The sequence below is a fragment of the Schistocerca cancellata genome, chromosome 1, assembly GCF_023864275.1.
Source record: "Schistocerca cancellata isolate TAMUIC-IGC-003103 chromosome 1, iqSchCanc2.1, whole genome shotgun sequence".
Classification (NCBI taxonomy): Eukaryota; Metazoa; Arthropoda; class Insecta; order Orthoptera; family Acrididae; genus Schistocerca; species Schistocerca cancellata.
The window spans coordinates 832,130,723-832,150,225 of record NC_064626.1 but is presented as its reverse complement, the minus strand read 5'-3'; positions in this window follow the sequence as shown (position 1 = coordinate 832,150,225).

Here is a 19,503-nt window from a genome sequence, read left to right as displayed (position 1 = left end):
CCGAGGGAGGAATCGAACCTCCGGCGACATAATGCCTCCAATCGCGTGGCCACTCCGCGGGGCTTTATCATCTAGAATTACAGTACTATCGCACGGCCAAAGATGACATTTACTGAGTGTCTGCACTACACTCTCCAGTGTCTTTCACCTGTGCTGTATCCTCAGCGATGACGGCAGCTGAAGTCTGATCATGGCTTTTTAAGATGAGTGCCGATTAAGGAAATAAATTAAGACTGTAGAAAATCCGCAGTTTGTGTTTTTCATTTATGTAACGACATCAATTGCATAGAAATTTGCTTATTCCACTTAAGGGAAAGGGTTTTCAGGTATATGGAAGTATCAGCAGGAAAAATTACATGCATTGCGTATTATCACCCGTAAAAGCTACGTTTTAGCCTCCGATAGCGACTGCAGTAAATTTTGTTTATTACAACTTACTACATTAATGTATACGGCAGCATTGTTTCTAGCAGAGCTTGAGCCAGCAATCCTCACAGTGGAATAAAAGAAAAGTTTTCAGCTAGTCTGCAATATTCATCAAGAACCACGTGGAGCCCGCTTTGATCTAAAGGAAAGGCGTATTTGAAAAGGAGGTCGTCAGACTTTATCAATAATGATGAAGTTAAGTGCTACTTCCCTCCGGATAAAACCTTGAATAAATAATTCTTCTAAGGAACATAAAAACCATTTCTCAGAACTCCGTGCACTTACCTAACGTCCTATTTAATTTTCAATAAGCAAGGAGATTACAATGTCACTCCTTTCCAACCATCCAAACAGAATTGTTTCTCTTTGATTAGAGATATTAGGGTGAAAATTAAGCGTCACTAAATAAGAACAGCGTTATGAAGAAACTGGAAATAGAGAATGCACAAGAATCACAGTTTCTTATTCGAGGGAATTAGAGTCAAAAACATTTAAAGAAACATAGAAACAACATTTTACAGTTTACTCACATTTTTCTGTATTTCTAGAATGGCTGCACTAAAATTCTCCTACTGTTGAGAAAGAAATACGTTTTACTTAGAATTTTTGACTCCTTCAGCTTCTTCTACACCTCAATAAAATTAATCTAATGTTTACACACATAATTTTATACATCTTTACGCACTCGGTAGAGTCTAATCATAGAGTAGGAGTAATTAAATATTTTTTTTCTTCATATTTGCCTTTATTGCAATTTTCATTCGCATTGTCTCTCTCTCCTTCCTGCGTCAGTACTATGTGTCACAGCACCCGTGGACCAAGGTGGCATGAAATCCTGTCTTAAGAGTTTCTCGTTGGTATTACAAGCTACGAAATCCAGCGACATGTTTTCATGTTCTATCGCAATGAAAATTGCACTACTTGCTATGTTTGGAGTTGTACCTTTGATACCTTTCGAGCATTTGTGTTTTTGTGTTAGAGTAACCTCTCGCGCCTCGTCTGAATACAAAACACAGCCGACTAATATGTGGCGCACTGCGATGGGCAAGTAACTAGCACCACATACTGAAGGGTCATCTTGCCGGAGGAAATATCCGTACGACATGCGGCTGTGTCTTAAACGAAGACGCTGCATGACAGACAGGAGCGCCTGCGATGGTGTATTCAACGACGAACCTGGGTGCACGAAGGCAAAACGTCATTTTCTCGGATGAATCCAGGTTCTGTTTACAGCATCGTAGTGGTCGCGTCCGTGTTTGGCGACATCGCGGTGAACGCACATTGGAAGCGTGTATTCGTCATCGTCATACTGGCGTATCACCCGGCGTGATGGTATGGGGTGCCATTGTTTACACATCTCGGTCACCTCTTGTTCGCATTGACGGCACTTTGAACAGTGAACGTTACATTTTAGATGTGTTACGACCCGTGGCTCTATCCTTCATTCGATCCATGCGAAAACCTACATTTCAACAGGATAATGCACGATCGCATGTTGCAGGTCCTGTACGGGCTTTCTAGATAGAGAAAATGTTCGACTGCTGCCCTGGCCAGCACATTCTCCAGATCTTTCACCAACTGGAAACGTCTGGTCAATAGTGGCCTAGTAACTGGCTCGTCACAATACGCCAGTCACGACTCTTGATGAACTGTGGTATTGTGTGGAAGCTGCATAGCCAACTGTACCTGTACACGCCACTCAAGCTCTGATTGACTCAATGCCCAGGGGTATCAAGGCCGTTACTAGGACCAGAGGTGGTTGTTCTGGGTACTGATTTCTGAGGATCTATGCACCCAAATTGCGTGAAAATGTAATCACATGTCGGTTCTAGTATAATATATTTGTCCAATGAATGCCCGTTTATCATCTGCATTTCTTCTTGGTGTAGCAATTTTAATGGCCAGTAGTGTAGACAGAGGCGCCCTGGATATCCTGTACTTCTGTATCTGCTGAGTAAAAGTGTTGTATAGAGTGAAGGTCACTCAGGTAGTCGGAAAGAACGAGAAATTTATTGATCGCAAGCAAATCTCTACAGCAGCAGTGCCCGCCAGATCCTGTGTAATTCAGCATTGAAGACAGTGAAATTCTGACTGAGGACACAGTCAGGGGAATCAGAAGAACGAACGCAGTCGCCTTGCTTAGATCCATCCATGAATACAAATGTACAGTTGTGCTGATCGTTTAGAAAGTAATTAAATGCATTAAAAGCAGATGCAAGAGTTGCAGCCTCTCCTGTACCTGATTAAATCTAAAATCGCTCCCGGCCCCTGCAGTGATCAGGTTAGTAGTCTCTTAAATCCCTGAATTTGGGTTTTTACTTGCCACACAACAAGTGACTGCAACATACGCTTCGCACCGGTCCCAAACTGCATTGTTCCTTGTTCACGATGGGAGAAAAGGCGTTCCACAAGTGGACAAGCTACAGTACGGTATGTCGGTGAAGTGGGAGCATTGAACAACATGCTTGAAGTTCTACACGGAGTCGTCGCCGGAAGGTGTGTGGTGGTTCCCCATCTACAGCACAGAGACTGAGTACGTGGCAGCTCCTATAACGAGCTGTGGCCAGATAGCGTCAATGATTCTTAATGAAGAAGATCTCGCTGATCAATACACTGTGCACTCATACTGCTGCCGCGATCGACGGAAGCCCTTTGAAACTGGAGCAGATGCGGCCTGTCCGCTCACTAGTATCTGTGGCAAAGTCGCTTTAAGACACTGGGCGCTTCCTGCGTCCTTACCTTCAAGCGATTTAGGTGTAGCAACGACGAGAGTTCTTATTCTTCCTCTTCTTTCTTCATGGTCAAGGCCTTTTTTGCAAGTATCAAGCCGTCCATCGCTTGATTTTCCTACGGACTTAGTTCCTAACGGTCTGAAGTTTAAGGCTTGTGTTGGTAGTCTCTAAGCTGGTATTCTTTGTAGATGAATGAAATGGAACACTCGCAGCCGTCTTTTGGATGTTATTTATTATATAGCTACCAGTTCCGGTGATTCAGCACACCAGGCCTTAATCTTCAAGCCTTACCTGACCTTGAGGAGTTGAACGCCAATTGTATACACCATCCCATCAGTGACTAACATCCATGAAATGGGTTTCGTAGGTTACAACAGCGATTTTGTGCCTGCAATCATCAACCAGAAAGTAATTTATGATTTCAGACAGAACATCGCCGTTAAAGTCTACAGAAACCAGTTTATAGACGTTGGCAACTGGTGGAACCGTGTATACGACTGGAGTGTACACCCTCAGCGTTAGTTAAGGCCGGAAGATTAAGGCCTGGGGTGCTGAATCACCGGAACTGGTAGCTATATAATAAATAACATGGAAGGGACGGCTGTGGGTGTTCCAGTTTATTACATAAGTGAACGGTCCAAGACTCTCAAACCTACAATCAGTAGGATGGATATACAAATTCTTTGTAGATGTTCCAGCCAGGTTTCAATATTATACTTGATCTTCTCCTTTATGTCATTTATTCCACGTTCTGTCCTTTCTTTCGTTTCTTAGTCTTGTCTTAGTACCCTGCATCCTCACTTAGAATTTTTGCCACTTGGATTCTAGTTTGTTGGGTTTTAGTAGCTGTTCACGTTTCACTTCCCAGTGGCTATGTGGGGATGGCGATTATTTTATTAAACTTGAGTTTTGTGTCTTTCCTGATTTTATTTCTCGAGGTTTTATTGATTGTTCCGCATATCATTTGATATTCCTGTAGTTTGTCGTCAATGTCGAACTCATTGTGCTAGCTTATAATATTTACCAAGTAACTGGACAAACTTGTTCCATTATTATCTTATACTTTCTATAGGTTTATGTCTCTAAATGGTCGAAGACTTTTCTAAGTCTATATAGGTGTGTGTTTTCCTACTGATCTCCCTTATTTCTCTTTCGTAGATATTGTGTTCAATTCTGCTCACAAAACTATTCCGTGATTCTTCATTTATTTTCCTGACACTTGTTTTTGCATTATTTCTCCTCACGTTGTATTGTTGTTCAGCAGATTCTGGTTTCACCTGTAAATATATGTGGTATATTCGTTTATTTTCCTCAACTGCTGTTCCGATAACTCCAGTCAGTATCGTTAATCAGTTCTTATTTTTTCCCTTATTCTTTTTTCGGTAATTCAGTGGTGGTCTGTTAGGTACATAGGTTTATATTTTATCATTTAGTTTCTAAACTATCATTTGATCCTGACTGGTTAAAGCAAAGGTAAAGTCTTTTTTGGTATAGATATTTAGGCTCTAATCCTGTAATAGGTAGTCCTTAAAATCTTCCCTTCTTGTCTCAACCCTCTTAATTTTTTTCCATCTAACGAGAATTGCTATTTTTGCTGTTACTCGGTAGCGGTCAGCGTAAATGTTACGACCTCTGAAAACACTAACATCCTCAAATTGTTTACATATTTTTCAGTTGGCTAACATTGATCTGTTATTAATCCCTACGACTTGCACACCAAGTGTATTTATCTTCATCCATATTCCTAAAAAAGAATTACTAATTTTCGGTCCATTACTTGATACAAAATGTATAAGAGAATGTTCATTATCATTTATGTGTTGTTCGCCGAAAGTCCCCTCTATTAAAGGCACTGGGTTATTTCATATTATGGCATTTAAGCATCCTCAGGTTAATAGGTGATTCATTTTGATGTACTAATTTACTTCACTTTGTAGGGTTTCATGAAAAGCTTCAGGCTCCTTTTCTCCCATCATCAGGAGCGTACACGGCAACCACTGCTATATTCCTTCCACCTATTCTGAAACTTGATGTTATGATTCAGTCATATCGCTTTCCGATTTCCATTTACTGTCTGTTATTAGAGACACTCCACTACACCTTCATAACTAGCTCTTTTGTCATTTCCAACACCGCCGTAAATCATTAGATATCTGTCCATATTTGCAGTTTCTCTCAGCTTTTCCTTTGTTTCGGTAAGTGTTACAACATTAGCCTTTCTTTGTTCCATTTCTGTAGAAAGCTCTGTTTCTTCTGTGCGAAGGCATCTCACTTTACAAGTCGCAATTTTGAGCTTTCCCACTATTCCAGGTCGTTTACCCTTTTCTTATTTGGGTCGTCTTCTGTTTAATCCATTACGTATAATGACTGGTACAGCCGTCATGGCAGTTACGGTGCAATGGCGGCTACACACTCCACAGAGCTGTAGACGTGACATGCGAATTTTCCTTAGCTCAGTGTCTTCAGAGACAGTTCTGCAGCCGTACTTTTAGATGGCACTAGTAGTAAGTACGGGAAACTGAAGCATGAATTCAACCTTACATACATTTAGTCTATGTTTCGTGAGCTCATTGAGTGATAACGTGCCTGGTTTCTAGGAAGCAGAAGCCGCGGGAATTCGGTGTTTTTTGGAAGAAAGCGATGTTAGTGTTTCAAATGATGGTGCAGACTAGGCAAAGCAAGCAATATGTCATTGGACGATGAAAACAGTAACGGTCTGGTTGATAGGAAAACTATAAATATCCAACAAATTGTAGAGACGCAAGAAATAAGTGTCGGTGCAACAACATAGGACGCTACGGACTATTCAAAAACGATATGATGAAAGTTTTTCGGTCTGGGACAATGTAGCTAATCATCGTACGATTAGTATTGTCAATGTGACATCTGACATATACGCATCGGTTCATTGGAGTCTGGGACAAAATCCTCCAAAACTTGAAGTTGTAAATGAATTTCTAACAAATGGTTTATTAATTAATTCACTAATCTGTTTGTTGAGTCCACTGCAAAAGAAGCGAACACTTGTGCAGCAAAAAGCCAGAAGCTGGTGAAAACAACTCCGACTCAGAAGAAAACTGCTGCCTCGAGAATCTGTAACGTTTACGATCTTGGGCATCGTGGGGAAACCTGTTTTGAATGTAACATAATTGTGTAAAGTTGTATGTAAACTGAAGATGGATAGGGAGAGAAAGGAAAGGAAATGGAGGGGTCACTGCTGTCAGCTGCATCAGGACATAATGCGGAATCAGCGGTGACGAGTGAAAATGTATACTGGACCAGGATTCGGACCAGAGATCTCCTGCGTACTAGGCAATGCGTTAACTATTGCATCATCTTTTTTTTCTTTTTTTCTTTTTTTTTTTAAGGAACCTTCCCGGCACCCAAAGGGTGATATGGAGGCAAAGTGAGGAGGGGTCGCAACCAAATGTCTCGCCACGATGTCTCATTCCCACCCTCGTGGACCCAAGAAGAGCGTAGGGAATGTGGAGTAGAGGTACAATGAACATCGTTTATTTATTTACTTTTCTTTTCATTACTTTTTCATTGATTTATTTATTTTTGCAATTAATACCACCGAGAATATTAGGAAACCGATGGCACGTGAGGAGGAGGAGGGCGCAGCAAGGCGTCAGACTAAGAAGAACATTCCCTTTACCAATTAATATATCGGTTCTAAGTGCGGAAGAGGCGGGGATCAACTCTTCAGAACAGGAACACCCCAGATCAGGGGTGGGTTAAGGAAGACATTGCATAGGAAATTGGAGAAAAAATGTCTGTATTTTGGATTGGGGACAGCTGCACAGTGGCGTTCATTAAGGAACTGCCAAATGCAAGGAAACATTTCTCGCCATCAGCAAACAAGAAGTGTGCTGTGTGTCCACAAATCCACCTCACAGAGTTCGTCTTCGCTTGCGGGAAGTATCCCGCGTCCGGAAAGAAGAGCAGTTGAGTAGGTATCTGATGCGGAGTAGAACGGGCAATTAGGGACAACATCTGTCGCACCAATAACCACCTCTCGCCGATCTGCAGACGAAGCGGTGCTCGTCTGTGTCCAAAACATCACAGTCGACACACAACGGGATGTCTGCGAGATGAATCCTGCGAAGACGTGACCAGCATACTTGCTTCCCATTGACAATAAGGTACCATGCAGGCTGGACGTCAGTGTCAAAATAAGGAGCGCAAACAGATCTCCATACGGCACGCCAGTCGACGTGAAGAAGACTCCCTTCCACCAAATTCGGTGACGTGTGCTGCTGAAGGAAACCATACATAGTCTTCGCGGTTGTCAATTGCACCGGCAGTATCACAGTGAGGACGTAGCTCAGTTCAAGGAAAAACTGGCTGAAGTAAAAGGATGGCGGCGGTACTTCCGAAGTGGGATAGGTGCTGAGAGAGAGTGTGGTGCAAGGGCCTCCAGCAATAGGATGATAACGCACGTAGGACTACGGCGCCACAACGTCATGTGTGGGCCAATGAATAGGGCTACAGCTCTGTCAGGCACATGATACAGACCTAAACCGCCCCTGCACGGCACGAGAGTGAGGGTTTGGTACCTTATCTTGAATGCCAAGCCGTGGCAAACAAATGAACCCAATGCAGCTAGCATGCGGCGGGCCATGGAAGGCGGAATAGGAAGTGTCTGTGTCACGTGAGGAATACATTTCCGTATCGTGTAAGTTGCATAAGATGGAGTGATCATAAACGGTGATCTAATGGCCAGCTCGTAGTTGGAAAGTAGACGTCGGCAGTAGAGGGCAATGTGGTGACGTTGTACAGAGTACAGCGTAACATAATGTGTATAGAGGACAGATCACTTGCGAAATCGAATGCTAAGCATCGTAGAGTATGAGCTACACGCAAAGGAGCAGCACTGTCCGCAGGAAATCCCGCACCTATAGCCATGGTGCTCGATTTTCAGACATTAAGTCAGCTACCGGAAGCTTCGCCGTAGGTGGTGACCCATGCCAGTGACTCCCTAACTTCAGCACCACTACGAAGAACGATGACAAGATCGTCGGCACATGCAGTGCAGCTGAATACATGGCTACCGTGAGACACCCCAGAGAGGCGTTGACGGAAGACGCACTGCAAGTGTTCCATGACGAACACAAACAACAGTGCAGAGAGCGGGCAGCCTTGACGCTCTGATCGACGGATCGAGATAGGAGAAATAAGACGGCCATTATAGAATACACAAGACATAGCTCCACGAAAGAGACGCATTACGACGTCGACGTTAGTATCAGGGAAGCCCTTATTACGGAGCACCCCTTCCAGGAAATCGTGATCAACTCGATCGAACGTCTGGTCAAGAGCTGCCAAAAGTCGAGGCATAGGCTGAGCGTGAGCAAGAGCGATTATGTCCCGACACCGGCAGAGGGCACTGTGGATGTTATTGGTACTTCCGAAAGAAGTTTGATCGGAGGAAACCACGTGCCGAGTTGTCCGTTTGTAAGTAGCGCTCTGTATGAAAATCACTGACTGTGCTGTGTGCAGTCTGTGGCTGGTTGGCATTGTTGAAACTTTCTCTACTGTAGTGTAGGGCAGTTGGATGTGAACAGCGCGCAGCATTGCGCAGTTGGAGGTAAGCCGCCAGCAGTGGTGGATGTGGGGAGAGAGATGGCAGAATTTTAAGAGCGGACGATCTGGACGTGTGTCCGCCAGAAAGAGTAAATTTGTAGTACTGGATATCATGAACTTATATATATATATATATACTGACTTATGAACACTATTAAGGTAAATACATTGTTTGTTCTCTATCAAAATCTTTCATTTGCTTAGTATACCTATCAGTAGTTAGTGACTTCAGTAGTTAGCATCTTTTGTTTAGCTGGCAGTATTGGCGCTCGCTGTATTGCAGTAGTTTGAGTAACGGAGATTTTTGTGAGGTAAGTGATGCATGAAAGGTATAGGTTATTGTTAGTTAGGGCCATTCTTTTGTAGGGATTATTGAAAATCAGTCTGCGTTCCGCTAAAAATATTGTGTGTCAGCTTAGCGACGATTCAAATAAGTAAAGAGAGAAATCTCTGAGTACGTCCAGTTTTGCTCAGCTGTTTGAAAATCAAATAACGCAAAGGGTTTACCAGCACAGTAATTCACTAATTTTTCTAACGGGACGTTTCATATGTCGCGACGTTTTTTGATAATGTAGGCATTTTTATTTTCTTTCTTGATGAGTTCTTGTATTTTCTCATAATATTCTTCCACTTCCTCATCTCTGTGCTGGCTGGTTGGCATATATACCTCTATTAATACCAAATCTTTTGAACTACCCTTTAGTCATCATCATCAGTCTTCCATCAATATATGCTTACCTGATGTTTAATAATAGGTTGATTAATTCTACAGATGATGTGCTGTAATGAATTATTGTGTCTCTTGTTACTTAAGGCAGACGTTAGTCTGTTGTAGATTACCCACTAGTTCTTGGATTTTTCGTGCCTATTCGTGACCGTTGTTGCTCCCGTTTTGGGGTCCATGCTGAGCGCGTATTGGAAACAGCCGAGTGGGTGGGCGTCCGCTTCTGGGCGTAGTTGTTGAATCTCTCGAGATTGCTTGGTCACATGAAATTTTATGTTTTATATCCTACATTGTAGGGTGCCTGCCATTTAAGTAACGTGGTTGTGTGCCAAGGTATCTGATTTGTTGTTGCCTGCACTACTTTGGTAATACCAATCATTGCAGTAACGAAAGACATTTCCTCGTAAAATTTTAGTAAATTGTTCTTGATGTTGATCACAGTTCTGAGTAAATAATATTTAACACATTTCACTAAGTGTGTAATAGGCCATAAGTACCGTGGTTTATGAATGTTTAAGTTTTGAAGTAACTTGCTCTCACCTAAATGGTAACTTAAAATGTGTTGATGGTTTTGTTTGTTATTTATCTTCTTTAAATGTGCCAAATAAATGCTCAGTGGAACTGTCGATGGTGATTGCCTGATGTGTCACTTGATCCAGTCCAACCAGCCCACAGCCTATTGTGCTGAGCTTGTGTCTTTGTGTAAAAATTGAATTCCATGCTGTGCTGACACATCAATCTGTAAAAACTCTTTTGCCACTAATGATATACAGGGTGTGTCTGAAATAAATGTAAGAAATGAGAAGGGCTGTAGAGTGGGTCGTAACAAGCATATTTCACATAGCGACCCATGTCTGCATCCCTTAGCGTACGGCTCTAGGCGTCGTTGAACATCGCCTAGCGCCGCCAAGATAGGAGACGTAAACATACCATCCGAACCCTAATGGTAGCAGGTCTGTAGGACATTGATTTCAATGTATTTATGAGACCAAGATAAAAGAGACTTTGGGTTGAAGTTTTATGACATTTGTTTGCAAACGCTGAAGTCGACATACATCTACATCTACATCTATACTCCGCGAGCCACTTTACGGTGTGTGGCGGAGGGTACTTATTGTACCACTATCTGATCCCCCCTTCCCTGTTCCATTCACGAATTGTGCGTGGGAAGAACGACTGCTTGTAAGTCTCCGTATTTGCTCTAATTTCTCGGATCTTTTCGTTGTGATCATTACGCGAGATATATGTGGGCGGTAGTAATATGTTGCCCATCTCTTCCCGGAATGTGCTCTCTCGTAATTTCGATAATAAACCTCTCCGTATTGCGTAACGCCTTTCTTGAAGTGTCCGCCACTGGAGCTTGTTCAGCATCTCCGTAACGCTCTCACGCTGACTAAATGTCCCCATGACGAATCGCGCTGCTTTTCGCTGGATCATGTCTATCTCCTCTATTAATCCAACCTGGTAAGGGTCCCATACTGATGAGCAATACTCAAGAACCGGACGAACAAGCGTTTTGTAAGCTACTTCTTTCGTCGATGAGTCACATTTTCTTAGAATTCTTCCTATGAATCTCAACCTGGCGCCTGCTTTTCCCACTATTTGTTTTATGTGATCATTCCACTTCAGATCGCTCCGGACAGTAACTCCTAAGTATTTTACGGTCGTTACCGCTTCCAATGATTTACCACCTATGGCATAATCGTACTGGAATGGATTTCTGCCCCTATGTATGCGCATTATATTACATTTATCTACGTTTAGGGAAAGCTGCCAGCTGTCGCACCATGCATTAATCCTCTGTAGGTCTTCCTGGAGTACGTACGAGTCTTCTGATGTTGCTACTTTCTTGTAGACAACCGTGTCATCTGCAAATAGCCTCACGGAGCTACCGATGTTGTCAACTAAGTCATTTATGTATATTGTAAACAATAAAGGTCCTATCACGCTTCCTTGCGGTACTCCCGAAATTACCTCTACATCTGCAGATTTTGAACCGTTAAGAATGACATGTTGTGTTCTTTCTTCTAGGAAATCCTGAATCCAATCACAAACCTGGTCCGATATTCCGTAAGCTCGTATTTTTTTCACTAAACGTAAGTGCGGAACCGTATCAAATGCCTTCCTGAAGTCCAGGAATACGGCATCAATCTGCTCGCCAGTGTCTACGGCACTGTGAATTTCTTGGGCAAATAGGGCGAGCTGAGTTTCACATGATCTCTGTTTGCGGAATCCATGTTGGTTATGATGAAGGAGATTTGTATTATCTAAGAACGTCATAATACGAGAACACAAAACATGTTCCATTATTCTACAACAGATTGACGTAAGCCTATAATTATTCGCATCTGATTTATGACCCTTCTTGAAAATGGGAACGACCTGCGCTTTCTTCCAGTCGCTAGGTACTTTACGTTCTTCCAGCGATCTACGATAAATTGCTGATAGAAAGGGGGCAAGTTCTTTAGCATAATCACTGTAGAATCTTAAGGGTATCTCGTCTGGTCCGGATGCTTTTCCGCTACTAAGTGATAGCAGTTGTTTTTCAATTCCGATATCGTTTATTTCAATATTTACCATTTTGGCGTCCGTGCGACGGCTGAAGTCAGGGACCGTGTTACGATTTTCCGCAGTGAAACAGTTTCGGAACACTGAATTCAGTATTTCTGCCTTTCTTCGGTCGTCCTCTGTTTCGGTGCCATCGTGGTCAACGAGTGACTGAATAGGGGATTTAGATCCGCTTACCGATTTTACATATGACCAAAACTTTTTAGGGTTCTTGTTTAGATTGTTTGCCAATGTTTTATGTTCGAATTCGTTGAATGCTTCTCTCATTGCTCTCTTTACGCTCTTTTTCGCTTCGTTCAGCTTTTCCTTATCAGCTATGATTCGACTACTCTTAAACCTATGATGAAGCTTTCTTTGTTTCCGTAGTACCTTTCGTACATGATTGTTATACCACGGTGGATCTTTCCCCTCGCTTTGGACCTTAGTCGGTACGAACTTATCTAAGGCGTACTGGACGATGTTTCTGAATTTTTTCCATTTTTGTTCCACATCCTCTTCCTCAGAAATGAACGTTTGATGGTGGTCACTCAGATATTCTGCGATTTGTGCCCTATCACTCTTGTTAAGCAAATATATTTTCCTTCCTTTCTTGGCATTTCTTATTACACTTGTAGTCATTGATGCAACCATTGACTTATGATCACTGATACCCTCTTCTACATTCACGGAGTCGAAAAGTTCCGGTCTATTTGTTGCTATGAGGTCTAAACCGTTAGCTTCACGAGTTGGTTCTCTAACTATCTGCTCGAAGTAATTCTCGGACATGGCAGTCAGGATAATGTCACAAGAGTCTCTGTCCCTGGCTCCAGTTCTGATTGCGTGACTATCCCATTCTATACCTGGTAGATTGAAGTCTCCCCCTATTACAATAGTATGATCACGAAACTTCTTCACGACGTTCTGCAGGTTCTCTCTGAGGCGCTCAACTACTACGGTTGCTGATGCAGGTGGTCTATAGAAGCATCCGACTATCATATCTGACCCACCTTTGATACTTAGCTTAACCCAGATTATTTCACATTCGCATTCGCTAATAACTTCACTGGATATTATTGAATTCTTTACTGCTATAAATACTCCTCCACCATTGGCGTTTATCCTATCCTTGCGGTATATATTCCATTCTGTGTCTAGGATTTCGTTACTGTTCACTTCCGGTTTTAACCAACTTTCCGTTCCTAATACTATATGCGCACTATTTCCTTCAATAAGAGATACTAATTCAGGAACCTTGCCCTGGATACTCCTGCAGTTTACCAATATTACGTTAACTTTTCCTGTTTTTGGTCTCTGAAGACGGACGTTCTTTATCAACGATGATAATGTCCTCTCTGGTAAGCCGTCAGGTATTTTATCGTTTCGCCAAAGGGGGGTCCCTCTAACCTAAAACAACCCCGTGTGCACGCTACACGTACTCTGCTACCCTAGTAGCTGCTTCCGGTGTGTAGTGCACGCCTGACCTGTCTAGGGGGGCCCTACAGTTCTCCACCCAATAACGGAGGTCGATGAATTTGCAACCATTATAGTCGCAGAGTCGTCTGAGCCTCTGGTTTAGACCCTCCACACGGCTCCAAACCAGAGGACCGCGATCGACTCTGGGCACTATGCTGCAGATATTAAGCTCAGCTTGCACTCCGCGTGCGATGCTGGTTGTCTTCACCAAATCAGCCAGCCGCCGGAAGGAACCAAGGATGGCCTCAGAACCCAAGCGGCAGGCGGATATTCCATATGGGACAACACTACGGGTTTCTCGACTCTCACTGGGATGTGAACGCATTGTTTTTGGCTGTGCAAATGCCTGTTTGATAGGTGTTGCACAGAGTGCAGCGCCCGTGCACACTGCGAAGTCTCCTCCGTCCAGCATCTGTAAGTCAGCAAACGGGGACACTCTTGTGTTTTTTGCTGTGTGGAGCGGGCGAAAAATGGAGCGCTGTTCTTTAGAGGAAAGGGCAGACATGCATTGTGCTAAGGGGGTGGCAGATGGAAATGCTCAAGTTTGAAGGTTCGCGGATTTGTGATTCGTTGAGTGCCAGATCCACTCAAAATGGCTCTGAGCACTATGGGACTTAACATCTGAGGTCATCAGTCCCCTAGAACTTAGAACTACTTAAACCTAACTAACCTAAGGACATCACACACATCCATGCCCGAGGCAGGATTCGAACCTGCGACCGTAGCAGTCGCGCGGTTCCGGATTGAAGCGCCTAGAACCGCTCGGCCACCGCGGCCGGCAAATCCACTCATATTTACTGCCATCGTGAGGTCCCTGCGAGAGACATGTTCATTTGAAGTACGTTTTCCACTGGCGTGCTCTCGTAATGGTACACGCGGATTTAGGATCTACTTCGAAACCGCACTGCTGGGAAAGACACCGTCAACAAGATCGCGGCATATTTCAGGGGAAATGGGTGGTAATTATTCCACAGTTTGGCGTTTGATGCATTAAGACGATTTGCATCCATATCGTCTCCAGAATGTTCCCGCTCTTAACCCAGACGATTTTCTGCACCGATTTGAATTCTACCAGTGATTTTTGCAAAGGTGTGCCATCCAACCGGTCTTTCCGAACCCTGTACCTTTTACGCATGAGGCATCCTTTATAAAAGGGGGTATGTTCAACAACCACAATCATCACTTGTGGGCCTGGGAAAATATGCACGTAGCCTTTTTTCGTGATCACAAGGATCGCTTTGTTGTCAGCATTTGGAAGGGCTTGGCAGGTGATAATCTGGTTGGACCATGCATGTTTCCGCGGTGACTGAACACAAATATATATTTAACATTTTTACGAGAAATTCTGCCAGAGTTGTTGGATCATGTTCCACTCAACGTGCTATAGCAACCACGGTGCGGACACGTTAGTGTACCTGCGCGTTTGGCACATGCAGTTCCAACACCTTTGGTTGAAACCTGTGGCGAGAACTGGATAGGGTGCGATGGGCCAGTGGCGTGGCCTACACGTTCGCTTTACTTGATACCCGTTGACTTTTTCTTCTGAGGCCACCATTAAATTTGTTGTCTACCAAGCGCCCATTGAGACTGATGAAGAGCTGATAGCACGCATTATGGCAGCTGCCGTTGCTATTTCCACTTTGCCAGCAGTGTTTGAAAAAATGCGGCAGTCACTCCCGTGTCGTTGCAATGTGTGCATTGAAGTGGTAGGGTGTAATTTCGAGCACTTTTTGTAACTGTATTGAAATAAAGGTTATAAAATTCACCCCGACATCTCATTTACCTTGCTGCCACAAATACGCTGAAAGAAAACATTGTCCTGTAATCTGCTTCTGTGACGACTAGCATAGCATGTTGTGAGCCTCCCCTCTCAGCAGTGCCTAACTACTCCTAGCGCCTATGCTAAGGGATACAGACGTGAGTCGCTATATGAGTTATGCTTGTTGTGAGCCACTCTACGATCCCTTTCATCGTCTACGTTCATTACGTATACACCCCTTACATCGTCGTCGTCGTCGGCTGATACTCGTATCCGAGTTTTCATTTCTCTCCTGAGATTTCCTTTGTCACGGTTCAGGCTTGGAAGTGTCGTTGATGGCTTAGCAATCCTAGCGTGGAACAGGCGGCCACAGACATTACAGCTGATGGAAGGTGGAGCACATGGCTGAACCTAGAGGAGTTTACGTCTCCGGCGTTTGTCATTCTCCATTCTTCGACGTTCCTGCTCAAAGTTTTGAAGAGCATTTGAGGTAACTGAGCGCCAGCGACTTCGATCTTCTGCTATTGTGGACGAGTTATTCGGATCGATGTTCAAGTTTTACAGATTTTTCTTGTACTGATCCTTATAACGTTTGAGAGGGGCACCTCGTGGCCTTTTACCTGTGCTCACTTCGCTGTACAGCATTTGGCGTGGAAGTCTGTCATTTTTCATCCGCTGGACATGTCCGACCCATCTGAGTTGACGCCCAATGATAAGAGCTTCCATGCTATACGTTTTTGGTTACTCAAGAACAGCCGTGTTGGATATGAAGTCATCCCATTTCAGGCTCATGGTATATCTTAGCTTCTGTTGGTTGAAGCGTTCTAGTTTCTTCAGATCACAGCAATATAACGTCCAGATTTCGCAACCATATAGCAGGGTGGAAATGACTACAGCTTTGTACACCATCAGTTTGGTGTACAGTGTTTGGTCTTTATTCAGGAAAACACGCTTTGTAAGACGTCCAAATGCTACATGAGCAGCACGTAATCTATTCTCCACATCTTTTCCAGATGAGCAGTTAGATGACAGTATGCTTCCTAGGTAGAGGAAATGGTCCACGTGTTCCAAGGGTGTATCATAAATGGATATGCTGAAATCAGGAACGGAGGAGCCAGGAGTTGGCTGCGCCATCACGTTTGCCTTTGGAATATTGCTGGAGAGACCAAATCGTTCGTACGCCCTGCTGAAGGAATCAATTAACAGCTGCAACTCTGCAGGTGACTGAGCTGGAGAAGCATTGTCATCAGCATACTGCAGCTCTGTCACACGAGTGGTACTGCTGAACCTTTTTGAATGGAGTCTGGACTGGTTGAATAATCCTCCATCGAACCTGTACTTCTATTCCTGCGTTGTTTACGGATGTCTCGTAAAGCATAGCTGCCAGATACAATGCAAATAATGTTGGTGCAAGAACGCATTCTTGCTTAAACCCACTTGTTATTGGGAATTCACCAGTTGTTTCATTCTGGCAGAGGACCTGTCCAGTCATATCATCGTGGAGAGCTTCAATCACGTCAACGAATTGTTAAGGGCAGCCGAAGCATTTTAAGACCATCCACATGGCTTCTCTGGGAACTGTATCGAAGGCCTTTTCTAGATCGTAGAAAACAAGTAGTAAAGGCATTTTCTGTTCTCTGCACTTCTCATGTACTTGTCGTGCACAGAAAATCATGTCAATTGTCCCTCTGGAAGGTCGAAACCCGCATTGAGACTCAGGTAGTATCTCTGAAAGTGTCTGGAGGCGATTTAAAAGGATTCTTGCAAAAATTCTGCCAGTGACAGAGTAGAGATATCCCCCGGTATTTACCACAGACGCTTCTGTCGCTCTTCTTGAAGATGGTGACAATTGTGGAGTTCTTCAAGTCAGCTGGTACCTTGCGGGTTTCTCACATTAATAGAATGAGTGAGAAGAGTCTAGTTTTTAGAGGCAAGCCGCCACCCTCGATAAGCTCCATCGGGATGCTGTCAGGTACAGGAGCCTTCCCAGGTTTCACACTCTTGAGTGCCTTGCAAAATTCTTGAAAAGTTGGAGGATCAGCCATCCAGGGTTGTGGAGGGTGCTGTGGGACATTTTTGAGAAAATCTCCAGCGGCAGTAGAAGGGCGATTTAACAGTGAGCTGAAGTGCTCTTTCCAACGATTTAAGATGTCCTGACTTTCAGTAAGAATGATGGAGTTGTCAGCAGCTTTCAGTGTTCCTGATGAGGAGCGGATAGGTCCATACAGCTCTTTAATACCAGCGTAGAAGCCACGTAGGCTGGTTGCATCGGAAAGATTTTGGAGTTCTGTGGCTTTCTGTTGCCACCATTTGTTCTTGATTGCTCGTATTTCACTTTGACAGTTCTGCTTGAGTTCTTGGAAGTATGCTTTCTTTTCTGCGCAGGACGGATCTTGAGCAAGGGGTAGGTAAGCATCCCGCTTTGCATTGAAGGCTTGTATTTCTCCATGGTTGCCATCAAACCAGTCACTTCTTTTTCGTCTACTAAAACCAAGAACATTCTCAGCAGTTTATTTGATGATGTTCTTTAATGTGGTCCATTCTTGTTCGACATCATCTATGGTTGCTGGAGCTTTGTTAAATTGTTCAGGCAGTATGTCTTGGGAGTGTGAGCGAACGTTTTTGTTATTCAGATTGCTTATGCTGAATTTTCTGCGTGGTGGGTTTGAAAAGTGGGATCGTGGCTTGCGATACTTTGGTACTGTCAAATGGCTGACTAAAACTCTATGGTCAGTCCAGCACTCATCGATGTTTAGTGCTGCTTTTGTGCCGGCCGAAGTGGCCGTGCGGTTAAAGGCGCTGCAGTCTGGAACCGCAAGACCCCTACGGTCGCAGGTTCGAATCCTGCCTCGGGCATGGCTGTTTGTGATGTCCTTAGGTTAGTTAAGTTTAACTAGTTCTAAGTTCTAGGGGACTAATGACCTCAGCAGTTGAGTCCCATAGTGCTCAGAGCCATTTGAACCATTTTTGCTGCTTTTGTGATGAGAATGTCTTTCTTGTCACGCTGTCGAGTAATAACGTAGTCTATAAGATGCCAATGGTGCGTGGGTGCATCCATGCGGACTTACAGCGGTTAGGCAAGCGGAATTGGCTATTCGAGATGAGAAGCTCATGCTCAGCACATAGATCAAGAAGTAACAACCCACTGGCATTGCAGTTTCCGACCCCTTGTTCACCCATGACGTCTCTCCAAATACGGTTGTCCCTTCCCACTCTGGCATTGAAATCACCAAGTAAAATTAATTTATCTTTAATGGGTATCTTAGAGAGAGTACTGTTCAGTTGGTGGTAGAAATGATTCTTTGTGTCTTCATCACTGTCTAAAGTAGGAGCATATGCGGAGACGAAGGTGATGAAACTGTCTGAACCAATGGGTACTCTAAGAGTCATCAGTCTTTCATTAATTGAGACAGGTGTAAGTCGAAGATCTTTTAACTATTTTCGTTTTTACGGCAATTTTCTGCATCGTGGATGCGTGGATCTCCTGCATCCTGTCCCTACCAGAAGATGGTGTACCCTGAACGTACCTCACTAATGCGTCCCTCACCTGAGAGTCTTGTCTCACTCAAGGCAGCTATGTCTATATCTAGCCTGGCTAGTTCTTGGGTGATAAGAGCGGTTCTTCTCTCTGGCCTGTAATTGTTCACGTCCAGGAGGGTCCTGACTTCCATGTCCCTATTGTCATAATCATTTCATTCTTCTTTTGTTTACGTCCGCAGTATAAGGAGTGACCTACTGGGTGCGGATTCCCAACCCGGTTCAAGTGTGACTTCCGATGTTTAGCCCAAATTTTCTAGGGCCTTCCCCATTCAGGGTGGGCAGCGGTCATCCTAAATAGGCCTGCCCAGTCGCAGATGCAGGACCGGATTCCCGAGTAGTTCAAATGGTTCAAATGGCTCTGAGTACTATGGGTGTTAACAGCTGTGGTCATCAGTCCCTAGAACTTAGAACTACTTAAACATAACTAACCTAAGGAATCACACACATCCATGCCCGAGGCAGGATTCGAACCTGCGACCGGACTGAGCGCCTAGAACCGCTAGACCAACGCGGCCGGCTCCCGAGTAGTCACACGGGGTCTTAGGAAGGCGACCATCACACACCTGCCGCCAATGTGCAGGTCCAAATTAGTAGCTTCCAGCCTCACTCGGAGCCTGCTACCATCGTCCTTATCACATCGCCATTGGTCTTTAGAGAAAATGATAGGAGAAATTGCCATTTGTGTGAATTTGTTTAAGGTGGATTACAGTTTGCGA